This window comes from Anastrepha ludens, chromosome 2 (genome assembly GCF_028408465.1).
Source record: "Anastrepha ludens isolate Willacy chromosome 2, idAnaLude1.1, whole genome shotgun sequence".
Taxonomy (NCBI): Eukaryota; Metazoa; Arthropoda; class Insecta; order Diptera; family Tephritidae; genus Anastrepha; species Anastrepha ludens.
Genome location: NC_071498.1, coordinates 67430131 through 67443663, shown reverse-complemented (window position 1 = coordinate 67443663; position 13533 = coordinate 67430131).

The window sequence follows — 13533 nt, the reverse complement described above, 5'->3', positions numbered from 1 at the left end:
TCTGTCAGAGATTTCCCCGAAAACCGTCAAGCACAATCGTCACGTGGTCATCTTGGCCAATTTCCAGGAAATAAGGGCCGAATATGTCACCGAACCTAAATCTACATATTCGGAGTTTAGAGGCATCTGATAAGCCACTTAATCAGAAATTAGTCTCACCACTGATTTTCTTGCCGAATAATGTCAAAGCTAAATAATTATTCACTCCAACTTTGATTGCTTTATCCGGATGTCTGCTATTCAATGTCAGGGGGATAAAAATAAGTCGAAAATTCCGGTTATCAGGTCAATTCGCGTATTTGACAGTCATTGAGAACTTTTGATGAGTTTTTCTAGTTTTCTGTTCTATTAATTTTTTATACATATTTTGATATATTGGGCGGCCGCCGTAGCCGAATGGGTGACTACCATTCGGAACTCAGAGAGAGAACGTCGGTTCGAATCTCGGTGAAAAATCAAAATTAAGAAAAAAATGTTTCTAATAGCGGTCGCCCTTCGGCAGGCAATGGCAAACCTCCGAGTGTATTTCTGCCATGAAAAAGCTTCTCATAAAAATATTTGCCGTTCGGAGTCGGCTTGAAACTGTAGGTCCCTCCATTTGGAGGAGGAGCTCGGCAAAACAGCCAACAAGGGTGTATTTTGAAATATTCCTCTTTGAGAGTGTTCAGATTTTAATTCACCAGAGTTTTGCTATTGGAGTATTATTACTGGAAAAGTAAACCACCCAAGTCGGCTTGCTGGATAAGGCCCGCATAGCCCTACCTCGATCTTTAAAGCCTTTCAAGTAACTTTCAACTGCCTACCAATTTCCGGTCAATCAGTCTTTAATTCTTCCTGCTGTAGGACCTTAAAAGGCTGATTGACCTGCATATTAGGTGTGAAATTGCTCGGAAGTGTTTATCGCAAGCAATTGTAAAAGATGTAGAGGAGTCACTTTTTTTAGAAAGATTGGGCGTCTTCCTTGACCTTGGAACCTGCAGATAGAAGGAACAGCAGGCCGCTGCACGTGCCGCAGTCAAGTTGATATACCAGCATCCTGATCAATGCACACAATACACCTTCTGGCCAAACGACACTTTCTCCATTCATATTCTCTCCATATACTGGGCTGCGTGCAGTATTTGGAGATATTTCTTGGTTAATCTGCTCACGGATAGCTCGAAGTTAGACGGAAGAGGAGTTGGCGGAAGAGTTATTTGCTAGGAGCTCTCCACCGTGATCAAGTTTAGAACCCCTGCAGCGCGTGGTAATCAAAGAAGCTGCTGATTGGTTGCTCACGTACGTTATAACTGTCATGGAAGTTAACAATTACTCCGGCAGCCAGCTGAGCGGCAATTAGAGCCCTGGGGTCGATGATGGTGTACTCGAAATTAGACGAGGAATGCCTGACATTCCATTCTACCACATCCGAATACAACGAAATTAAGCTCATATGCTTAACTAGCTAGAAAGAGACCCGTGAGGCGGTTGCTCACGAAATTAGATAATTTGATTTCCCTTGACTACTTGCAGTCTCCTCCTGGATAGTTGAGCTTCGTGTAAACTCAGGGGGAACTGGGCAAGAACACCCAGCCACGAGATCCTTCTAGCCAAGGGTGAAGCGGAGGCGTTGGAAAATTTCTAACAAAGCCTCAGCTCTCGAATTTTGTCTATTCGACATCAACGCGCAGAGATTAATTTCACATTAATTCGAGTCCTTTCTGCAACAGCTGTTTGGAGAATCAGGTGGAATCGACTCAGCGGCATCTCCTCAGCCGACTTGCTCTCGGGGTTGAAGTTTAGGTATCTTGACTGTCACTTTTTTGATACACCTGTGGATATAGCAGGTTTAGATATTGCTTTCCTGATGAATTTCATCACTGGTGCGAAGCGGTTAACACAACCGAAAATAATTCGTTTCCACGGCAGTCGGTTCTACGTAACCGAAGGGACTGTCACTTTAGCAGCATTCCCCGTATATGTATGGGGGATGTTTATGCTGCTACAACAACAGCATCAACCGAAAGTAATTATCATTTGATCCATTTTTTCGAAGAGGCAACAAAGTGGCAAATTTTAGCCATCAAGAATATTATTGATTCAATATGATTGGTGAGAAAAATAATAGACTGCGCAGATTGGAGTGGAAAATAAGCAAAACTTTTCCATGATGGAATACAAGATAAGAAGTGCAACAAAACCAAGAAGAGAGTGTCAAAACAGCTAATATTTGTAGCCAAGTAACGGTGCCGCTATATACACCTCGTGTATTCTCTCAATCCTGTATCTGTGTTGCTTTTCAATGGAAAGTTGCCACGGAAAACTTCGCGGAGCGAAAAGATTAGGATCTCCTATTATGATGCCACTCATACCACAATTGTTAAAAAGGCCGGTTAAGCTTCTGTGATTATAAACAAAATTTTTATAGTTTAGTGCTCCATATTCGGATAGAGGCATTAATTTCAGTACATTTCCTCACGCTGCCTAGATTTTACGCTGTATTTTTAACGAAATGTAAAAACTAATAGGAAAAAGAAATTATGACAGAATTGCAACACTTTTGTGGCCGCAAGAACAATAATAACAACCCAATACCAACACGTGAAAAATCAGAAATTTGCATTTAAATTGCCCATAAAAGCTTCCTTGCGTTGATTCTTGTCCTCTGGCCACTACACAAATTCTCAAAGTTTGCCGTTATCTTTGACTTTTGTTCTTTAATATTTTTTTCTGTTTCTTGATTTCGTAGTTTGTTGTCATTTCAAACCTATTAGAGCTGCACCTTTTGCAGCTCTTCAAAATGCCTCAGGCTCTTTTGTGAATTGGTTGCAAGTTTAAGTGCTTTTCGCGCGCATAAAACTGTGGTAGTCAAGCGAAGTGGAAGAATTCACGTAAGTAATAGAAGAAACAAGTTCTCCTTTGCGCCTTAAAGAATGCATTGATATGGTGGTTGTGTTGGCGCGAATGTGCATTTGTCGCATTTACAGTTTCTTCTTTCAAAAGTAGACAAGAAGCACGGAAAACCAATTGACGCAGTGTAGTCTTGTTGTAAGTGTGTATTAGGGGTATTTTGACAACATTACTCCCTCTAATTTTAACACCCAAACGCGTTCGTGAAGTTCATGGCTTCAATATACTTGTACAAAGATAAAGGAAAAATTATAAAAACGACACATATTGCCAAGCTTTGACTATTATTTATTTGTTTTTTAACTTCAATTATTTTTTTATATAAATACTCGTATAGTTAATTCTATAACAAACACCATATTCATCCATGACGCAATAACTAAAGGTGATGTAAGATGTCTAATTTCCATCCTGTGTCAGCCATTCTGAGGTACTTAATAAATCCGTGATGTTCTCTTGGAGGAGCTACTTTTTATTTCAGAGCGAGTTCTAAAGAAAAAATATTCAAAAGCATAGAATGAAAACTTTTGCTAAAAAAGTTAGCAGGCAATACTGTTTTTGGTGCAAAAGACAAAATGAAAAGAAAGGATTGGGTAAATCATGCCACCCTTCATTGAAACCAGGCGAAAATTTTTGCGTGTATTACTTATCGACAACGGATTTCGATATAGCCTAGAGACTCTTCCAGTGCTTATCGAAATTTTACATTACTGGAATGAGCCAGAGATAACCCATCATTTGGTTTACGCTTCTACGCAAAGAGAGTAAATCCTTCTTTTATTTAAAAACTGTACTTTCATTTAAACGTATCTTGATTTGGATCATATACTGATTTTCGTTGGTTTCGCCTGGAAAAAGAATTGGCCCATCTTAAGGGAAGGCTTGTAAAACTGTATAAATGCAAGTCCCATGTCAGTCAAATACTTTCTGTGAGGCAGATTAAAAAGTTGGAGAACTCAACCCAAACAAACCATACGTCTGGAACGATATGTCACAACCAATTACCAAAATTCGTACATGGGTTAACATACATACATAGGTCTTCTGAGAATGGGAAAAATATATTTTTTGTGAGAAACTTATAGTTTTTAAGATATACACTGAAGAGCAAAACTGTAACAAAATGTAATACTTTCTATTTCAACACATTTTTTTTTAGACATGTTTTAACAAATCAAATATTTTTTTTGCATAACTTTATTGGCATGTATGTACTCTCTCTCTCAAACCGGTTTGGTGTCAATGCAACAACAACAACACTAGTAGCAAGCAATAATGCAAATAAAGACAAATGTTACAGTTTTGCACTCACTCTTAATTTTCAAATTTTCCGTTATTTTTCTCGTAATTATATATTTGGTGGATTTTTAATTATTATAAACGTGACCGTGAATAAGACAAAATGTTAAATCGGGAAGTACAACGCCAAATAATTGATTTGCTGAAGAAGGGCGAGTCTATAAGAAAAATAGCTAAAAAATTCGAAGTGAGCCACATGGCTGTGCAAAGGCTGCGGAAAAATGTACCAGACGCTGTTCCCAGTAACAAAGGAGGCCGGCCAAGGAAGATAAGCGACCGCGATGCCCGCCATCTGGCAAATTTGGTAACAAGCAGCAAGGCGGTCACTCCCAAAGAAGCACTAAAGATGCTGGATATTGATGCCAGTCAGTGGACAGCCAGGCGCAGCCTGTCAAAACTGGGGCTAAAGGCAGCGGAGAAGAAAACCAAGCCAATACTGACAAAAAGACATGTGCGGTTGAGGCGGGATTTTGTTGCGGCTCACCAAAGCTGGACAGTTGAAGATTGGGATCAGGTACGTCTTTATAAATGGATTATAAAAGACCTTTTTTCATAAAATTTCAAAACGATTGCAGGTTATTTGGTCTGACGAAACCAAAATCAATCGATTTCAGTCAGATGGTCGGGCCTGGTATTGGGTTAAAGACCCAAATGCAGTCCAGCCACATCACATCAAGCAGACAGTAAAACATGGTGGTGGCTCCATTATGGTGTGGGGCTGCATTTCCAAAAATGGTGTGGGTCCTTTAGTACGAATAGACGGTATAATGCGGAAAGAGGAATACCTGGCCATATTGCAACAAAATCTGCCGGGTGTAGTGGAAAGTATGGGTCTTGCTGCTGAAAAAGTAATTTTTCAGCAAGACAATGACCCTAAGCACACCGCACATGTTGTACGAAATTGGATGCAACGCCAAAAATTTCGTAACTTGAAGTGGCCCCCACAATCACCGGACATGAACCCAATCGAAAATTTATGGAGTCATGTAAAATCGAAGCTTGCCGAATATTCAAGTCCGCCCAGTGGAGTTAATGAGCTGTGGGGGCGAACACGCGATGTATGGGATGCTATTCCGACTGACTTTGTCTTTAGGTATACACGAAGTATGCCCAATCGTATCCACGAGCTGAAAAAATCCAAAGGATATTGGACATCTTTTTAATATTTATTTTATTTATTGTAAAAAATAAAAAATGGGTTGAGTGCAAAACTGTAACATTTGTCTTTATTTGCATTATTGCTTGCTACTAGTGTTGTTGTTGTTGCATTGACACCAAACCGGTTTGAGAGAGAGAGTACATACATGCCAATAAAGTTATGCAAAAAAAATATTTGATTTGTTAAAACATGTCTAAAAAAAAATGTGTTGAAATAGAAAGTATTACATTTTGTTACAGTTTTGCTCTTCAGTGTAGGTTGTCAAAGATTTGTGAAACGTACCGAATATGGCAGAAATTGTTAAAATCCATATTGCAAAAAATTGGGGGCTGTGCCTGTGTGCCTGTATGCATTGACCGAAGGGGCAGAGTAGCTCTGTTGCATTCAGTTTCATCAGGGACAGCCGAACAGGATTGGATTGCTGAAATGGGAATCACTGGCCGGCAAAATCCGAGTCATTCCGGTACGTGGCTCCAAATATGTAGATATGTCGATAAGATACTACTAGTACAATAGCGAAAACTGTTGTGTGATATGGCAGTTTCAGGAAAAGTCTCGAACGCATTGTAGTGTTTTGCTCTGATGTGAAGTAAAGAAGACGAGTCTTGTTGTTTGTTGTTGCTGTTTTGAACCAATAAACCCAGCCTAAACCTCATTACATGCCTCTCTAGTAAAAGATGTCAGGTGCACATAAATACATTAACATATATTATCAAGGCAATACAGATTTTGGACTCATTTACTGCACCAATAAAAAACATCCTGGCAGAAGCAGGTTTACCTTCATTAGAAGTTAGAAAAAATCAAATGCACTCGAGATTAGTACCCAAAGCAATATTTTCGTCAAACGGCAAGCTACAGGCCGAGAATACACTCTGTACCCACTATAGTTCTCGACAATGCAACAAGTTTTTCTAATTTTTCCTTTCTTGGGCGATCAAGAAAATATCCTGCAAACTCACTAAACTCCTTTCTGCCTAACGTTATAGATGAAGGAACTGGTATAAATGAACATATATTGGCAACGCGGCAAGAGCTGCCTTAAATTGCATGTGCTATAATGAGCTATAGCCATACTCGCTAGCGACGAATCTTACCCGATAACTTTGTTGTTGCTTTCGCATGCAAATTTTTCGTCAAGTTAATCGAGCATAGAGATAGCTAGCGGGGAAATTGCGAATAGAAGAAACCTATACTACCGTTTCTATTACTTCGTCAAAAGTTTCAAAAACGCAAGGTTCTTTAAGGGCAGATAAATGGATACACCCGCAAACCATTTCTGTCATCGATTTTTCATCCTCGTGCACAGCAGAAGCCATCGCTATATCAAATCGCGATTAGCATGGAGTTTGAAACACTATACCTCTAACACGCTGACAGTGAATGTAATAAGAGACATGCTTATCGAAAATGAGCAGAAAAAAAGGTTCTTATGGATTCCTGTTAACGAGGCAAACTCAGTACGCACAATACCTGTAACACAGCAGAAAATAGTGATTTGCCACGATTTATAAAAAATCACCTTCGATATAAAAGCTCGCAGGAATGACACGACTACCACCCCCACTTCAACATTAACCGAGTACCTACCCAAAGCCGCAACTTATCCGACTGCTAAAGGGCTCATTCAAAGTTTCTCGCGCCTCTGCCTTCATCGGCCTACTATTAATTGCTCCGTATATCTACAAACGCATGCTCGAAAGAATATGGGGTCCTCAACCTGGTATACTTTATGACTATATAAGGCGGTTATACGACCAATTTTAGCGACCTACGGATCGATAGTTTCGTGGAAGCAATATCAATACAAATATCAGCCTGTGCAATTACGGTCGGTGCATCTAGATTTATCCTAAGGAGGCTCTTAACACTTACACATGTTATTCCGATATATCTCCATATTGCGACAAATTCAGTTCACCTCGGGCCTCCCCTCAACTCTCGGGAGGAATGGAGTAAGGGACTTTTACTAAGCAACTTCGATACCATAGTCTACACAGATGGTTAAAAAATGGATTGTGGTGTTGCAGCTGGCATATAAGTATACATATATGTATTCTCATAGACTTAAAATCGAAAAATCTGAAATCTGACAAGAGGGGGATCTGCCATGAATAAAATTCTTGCAGAATCGGTATTCACACCACTGAATCAAGAATGCGATTTCCTTGATATATCTACAAATGGAGAGACCAAACAACATGCAAAGTTAGCAGAACATTACAACTACCAGCAAGCCTCAATGCGGGCAAATATGAAACGAAGGGATGCCTTCAGACTCACGTCAGTGATAACTGGGTTCTGGTCTATTGGGGGACAAGCAGCCAAAATGGCCATCCCTCACAGGGCACACTCTCACAATTGTAAACAACAGAGAAAAAGAAAACGAGTTCCCATTTCCTCGTGAATGCCCTACCTTAAGGAAAGGAGAATGTCAACCCGAGATTCGAACAACTGTCTGGCTTAAACGTCAACAACTTAATAAGGTTCTTAAGCCACACAAACTGGATATAGGTATATATTGGCGCGTACACCCTTTTTGGCTGTTTGGCCGAGCTCCTCCTCCTATTTGTGGCGTGCGTCTTGATGTTGTTCCATAAATGGCGGCCGCCGTAGCCGAATGGTTGGTGCGTGAGTACCAATCGGAACTCAGAGAGAACTCGGTGAAACACCAAAATGAAGAAAACGTTTTTTTTCTAATAGCGGTCGCACCTCGGCGGGCAACGGCAAACCTCTGAGTGTACTTCTGCCATGAAAAAGCTACACATAAAAAATATCTGCCGTTCAGAGTCGGCTTGAAACTGTAGGTCCCTCCATTTATGGAACAGACTGGATATAGTCATGCCTTAAATAACCATTAAACTAGTTGGTAGCGAGGATGTGGCAACAAAATGGTGCGGAAGCGCTAGTGGGATTCTGGATGGATCACCACTTTAAGCAACCAACCAACCTACTATTAATATATTTTAACTTTTTTCATGATCATGTTTTTAAAAATAGTCATGACATGGGCATGTGGTAATAGATTTTTCGAATGTGATGTGTGTGGAATGATGATTTAAACGTGTTAGGAGTATATTTTTAAAATAAATAAATGATACATACATTTGTAATTTTGTAGAGTTGATAGCCCCGACAGTTAATGCTCATGAATTATACTAATTTGTTAATTTATTTAATTAGGCTAATAAATAATAATAATAATAATATTTCTTATCTGCTCTACGAGTATATCAGATCACTATAAGACGGTAAGGCATGACAAATTGTATGCAAATTTGTAGTAATTGGCCAACAATTAAAGGCCAATTTAATTTTATTATAGGTCAATAAAAAGTGAGTTTATTTTGCGAAAAGCTATTAGACGCCCACAATACAATTGCAGAAAAAAAGTATGTTTTTATAGAGTAAAACATGTGAGATATAAATATTCTATTACCTGGTGGATTGATTTTATTACTCTGTTTGAGGATGACACTGTTTCATATCTGATATCAATGAGGAAATAGTGTAATAAAATAAGTTGGTTTGTAAATACCAGTGCCTAGTGCGTATGTTTGCGTATGTTTGTACTTATGTATGCTCATATACATATATGTGTCCTCGAAATGTGAAAATTAATTCAATCACACAGCTATGATATCGATGCTACATGCATACATACATACATGACTAATCCGAAACTACTATCAGTTACAGACGAGCCTTTGCAGAACACTGGTGTGTCATATGCCTGTGGTATTTTGATAAAACAACTTATATCGACTTAAGGGGTAACACCACTGTAGAAATTTCAAAAAAAATTTTTTTTTTTTATAAGCTTAAAAAATTCTTTGAACCTTTTAAAATACAGAACAAAAAGTTTTATACGTTACCGAAGTTTTTTCATAAATATTTTAAGCTTTTAACCAAGCGTTAGTGACTGCTACCTAACGACTTCTCCAATCTTCCAAACTTTAAACGCGTTTTTCTCAAAACACGTTTTCTGAAATTGGCACGCAGCATAACTCAAACAATTTTAAATATTTTTAATCAGGTTTTCCACTACGTCTGTATAATAACCTTCTTAAGAGAAGAGCGTAGGGGATTTTCGATAGATTTATTTAAACGACTGATAAAATTATTTAAGTGCCGTTTTTTTAGACCAAAATTGAGTTTTTTCCTTCAAATGCTTGCTAATTCCACAAAAATAAATATTTTTTAAATCCCCTACGTGTTTCTCTAGCTATTTTTATCTAGATTAAGAAAAAAAATGTTTCTTTGTTCCAGATTAAAATTTGCACCCTCTGTGCTGCGTGCCGCGGAGCTCCTTCAAGAGAAACCACATTACATAAATGTCTCCAATGCCGCCATTTTGTAAAATTTTTCGATCAAACTTTGTAGTTTTGTATTTTAGTATATAAGTAATAACTTCCCAAATCAGAGTGATTGTTTTCCCTTTCCTTCTATACAAAAAAATTCTTTAAAAATCGTGTTTATTTTACGCGTGTACAGTGGTGTTATCCCTTAACACTTTCTTCCTATCGAGTACTATGTTGCTGGAACTTGTTTATTTTTTTATTATTTCCATTATAAATTACAATCCGTTAATATTAACAATAAGTAATTGGTGTTGGGGCTTCGAATTGAATAAATGTTAAAATGGCGCTTCTCTTTGCAACAGAGCATTATTGGCTTTAGGGGTACTTAGTTAGTAACGTAGCATGGATTTCTATAATTACTTATATATTTAGCAAGATCTGTGGGTGTTATGCGCTTTAGTCTTCTTGGTTGAAATGAAATTCCCGGTATTAGTCTCTTTTTAGGTTTTTGTGCTCTAGTTCAGACCCTGGCCTTATTTGAAATGGTGTTTTTGGGTGTTTATTTAAAAGCGTGTAAAACGGAAACAAACAAGATTTCTTATTTTTGTTTTCAGTATTTTATTTTTCTATCCATTGTTAAGAAAATAGATTTTTTTTTCAAACGAGGTTTGATAATGGAAACAGATATAACCAACTCTACTGAACCGATTTTGATGAAATAAAATTTAAATGACGTAGAATTGATGTCGTTATCGTGTGAACTACGACCATTCAGAAAAACAGTAGTATTTTTCCGGACCTTTAAAGTAAAAAAGGGTAAAAAAACGGTTTTTCATCTTTGAACGTCCGCCATTTTAATTTGAAATTTTGTCTTTTAAGATCGTAATTAACACGATGACGACATTCATACTGAACAAGAACCTTTTTGTCTTTTTGACTTCAGACACCTGAGAGTCCCGGAATCCGTGTCGCCAGCGACAAACCTGTTTTTGGAAGACCATTTTTTAATAATGAATCAAAAAAATAAAATACTGAAAACAAATTCAAAAACCTTTTTTAGTTTCCGTTTTACACGCTTTTATAGAAACACCCAAAAAACACCATTTCAAATGAGGCGATGGCCTTCAGTGACTGTGTCTACGCTGTACTAATCTGCGTTTGTGATTGTTCTTAGCATCTTAGATAGACTTTTCTGTATAGTTTGTATGTTTGATTTACTGCCAGTCCCCCATATTTCTAGTCCGTATGTCCATGTCGATGTTATTTTTGATTTATATGTTATTTGCGTATTAAATAAGCTTAGGTTTGAATGTTTTCCTAGTAGTCAGTAGAGTTGGCGGGATTTGTTTTTCATCTCATTATCTTGTTCAATATGTGTTGTTCCTATGTGAGTCAATCGTGATCCATAAATACTTTGCACTTGAGTGTATTTTTATAATATGTCTTCTCCATTAATTTGGATTGAATGTCTTGCAGATTTCCTCTTCGAATATATTACATGCTGTGTTTTGTCTTTATTGACTTCAATGTCCCATTTTTCAAATTAAAGTGTTGTAGCTGATATTGTATTTTCCCCCGTTTATTGGTCATATCCAGGTGTCTTTTTGTCTTTAAGTTTCTTTGTATATTATAATACTTTATCTTCTTCTTTTGTCCTGTTTTGCATTGCGTGATCTGGTTGCTAGAACTTAATGCAACAATTATGTCGAATTTCAGGCAATAGTTTCCTACTAGTCACTGATAGTGATTACGCTGTCCAATAGCATACGTCCATTAGTATGTTACATCAGGAATATACAATTTTATCATTGAAAACGATTAAACGATCGAAAGTATGCAAAAACGACACGATGCAAAAATAGTCACGCAAGTAAAAGATGTGAACCTATCAACACTAAAAACTGATAAAGGTATACATTTTATTTTTTGTTTGGCCAAGTAGAATTTTACAATGCGGAATTTTCCAAATGTGTAGAATTTCCAAGTTAGAAGGCGGAGTTTTTGAATGTGTAGAATTTGAACATGATGGAAAGAATAATGAGATGGCGCCTATCGCGGTACCGTTACTTTGTGCTCAGCGAATTTGACAATGAGTTACCTCGTTTTAGCACCAGTATGGCCAGATGACCATTTTCGTAACTTGATTTAGCTTTTTTTTTTTGTTATTTAGTCTCGGAGTTTTAGTTCTTTCTTTATGGACATTTTTCTAGCCTGTACTAATTAAAAGTAATGTTTATAATTTTCTAAAATATAATTGTTGTTGGTGTTCTTCAGCTTTCAGCAGTCAAATCTCTCTCTCGCTACTGCAGTGTTGCCTAGCTTTGGATATAGAAGCGCACTAAAATGCCCATTTAAAGAAAATAATGTACCAAATTTTTATTGAATTACTTAAAGAACTTTGTATACGTGACAAATTGTCTTTAAAATGTGCGTTTTTTAAATAAAAGTGGTATGGATATGTACAATTTAATTTATGAGTTTTTTTGTTAAAAAAACTCTTTTGTTAAGGGAACGACTTATTTGCGCTATTTCAGGTTATGTAACAGAATATGGTACTCCTTTTGTAAAAATGCCGTTATGGTTATTTCAGTATTTTCTAGTATTTTTGTTTTTTTTTTTTTGCTTATTTTTACTTTGAATACACCTCTTGATGCTCTATGCGCCACTAAGGATTGAAGACCGGATGAAACGATTACACCTCTGGTTTTAATTCGTATTCAGTAAATTCAAACGCTTTTTAAAATGGTAAAAAGGTTCTCAATGTTAAGGAGAGTTGGGAGAAGAACTTTTAATATTCTTCCATTAACTTAAAAGAAGCAAAAAATTAAATTTGCACTTTCAAAATATAAAACTTTATAAGAATCAACAAATTTGCATTAGCACTAAAATCGTCTCAGAGCGCCCTTTTTTAACATTCTTCTGTTTAATAATACAGTTTTTTTAACTTACAGTTTCGGTAGCCTTAAATTAAAAACAAAAAGAAACAAACACCAACTTTAAAAATGTTCGCATTTGAGGTATAAAAAAGCACTAAATTTATTGTGAAGAGCAAATGGTTGGTAACACTGCGCAACTTGGCAAACGTGACGTCACGCACTCTCTGATGGGCGCAATCTTGTTTCTATCACTCTTGGCGGTAACCTATATGGCTAAACTATGAATGTATTTCTGTCACGAAAAAGTTCCTCATAAAAAACTATCTGCCATTCAGAAGCGGCGTAAAACTGTAGGTTTTTATAGATATGTATATACAATACAAATATATGTACTTATACATATATACACACTAGGGCGGGTCGATTTAAAAATCGCTCATTGCTCTGTGAAAATCGTATTCTAGGGATCAAAATAAGAAACTTTGCCGAAGGAACCATACCTCTAAAACGAATTCTGATGTCCCCCAATTTGGGTCGAACGAAAAATCCCACTTTGACCCATTTAGAGTGCTCCAATCGAGTCCAAATGTATGACCGACCCCCACTAACTTTGGACGGCCGATCCACCCATGCCAGTGGCACACCCCCTGGAACTCCCCTGGGGGTTTCCCCATGCAATCATTTCAAAATATCACCATTTTTGGCCTTTACATGAGAAAAGAAACTAAAAAGTTCGAAAAGTTGGCCTCCCCACAAATCGACCCGGCCTAATACACACACATACATATGGTCGCTAAAATAGGTCGTTAATCTATCGATTTCCTTGTACCGTTCGGAAAAATTAATTGCTATTATTGAAATTTCTCTTTTTTGCAAATGGCATCACTGCTTCTTTGCGACTTTAAAATACCCGTTATATGAAATTGCGTTATTGGTAATTTTCAATAATTTATGAATACCTTTGAAAGATGGGTCGTGCGCAGCATTGATCAGTTGAGGAGCAGGGGGT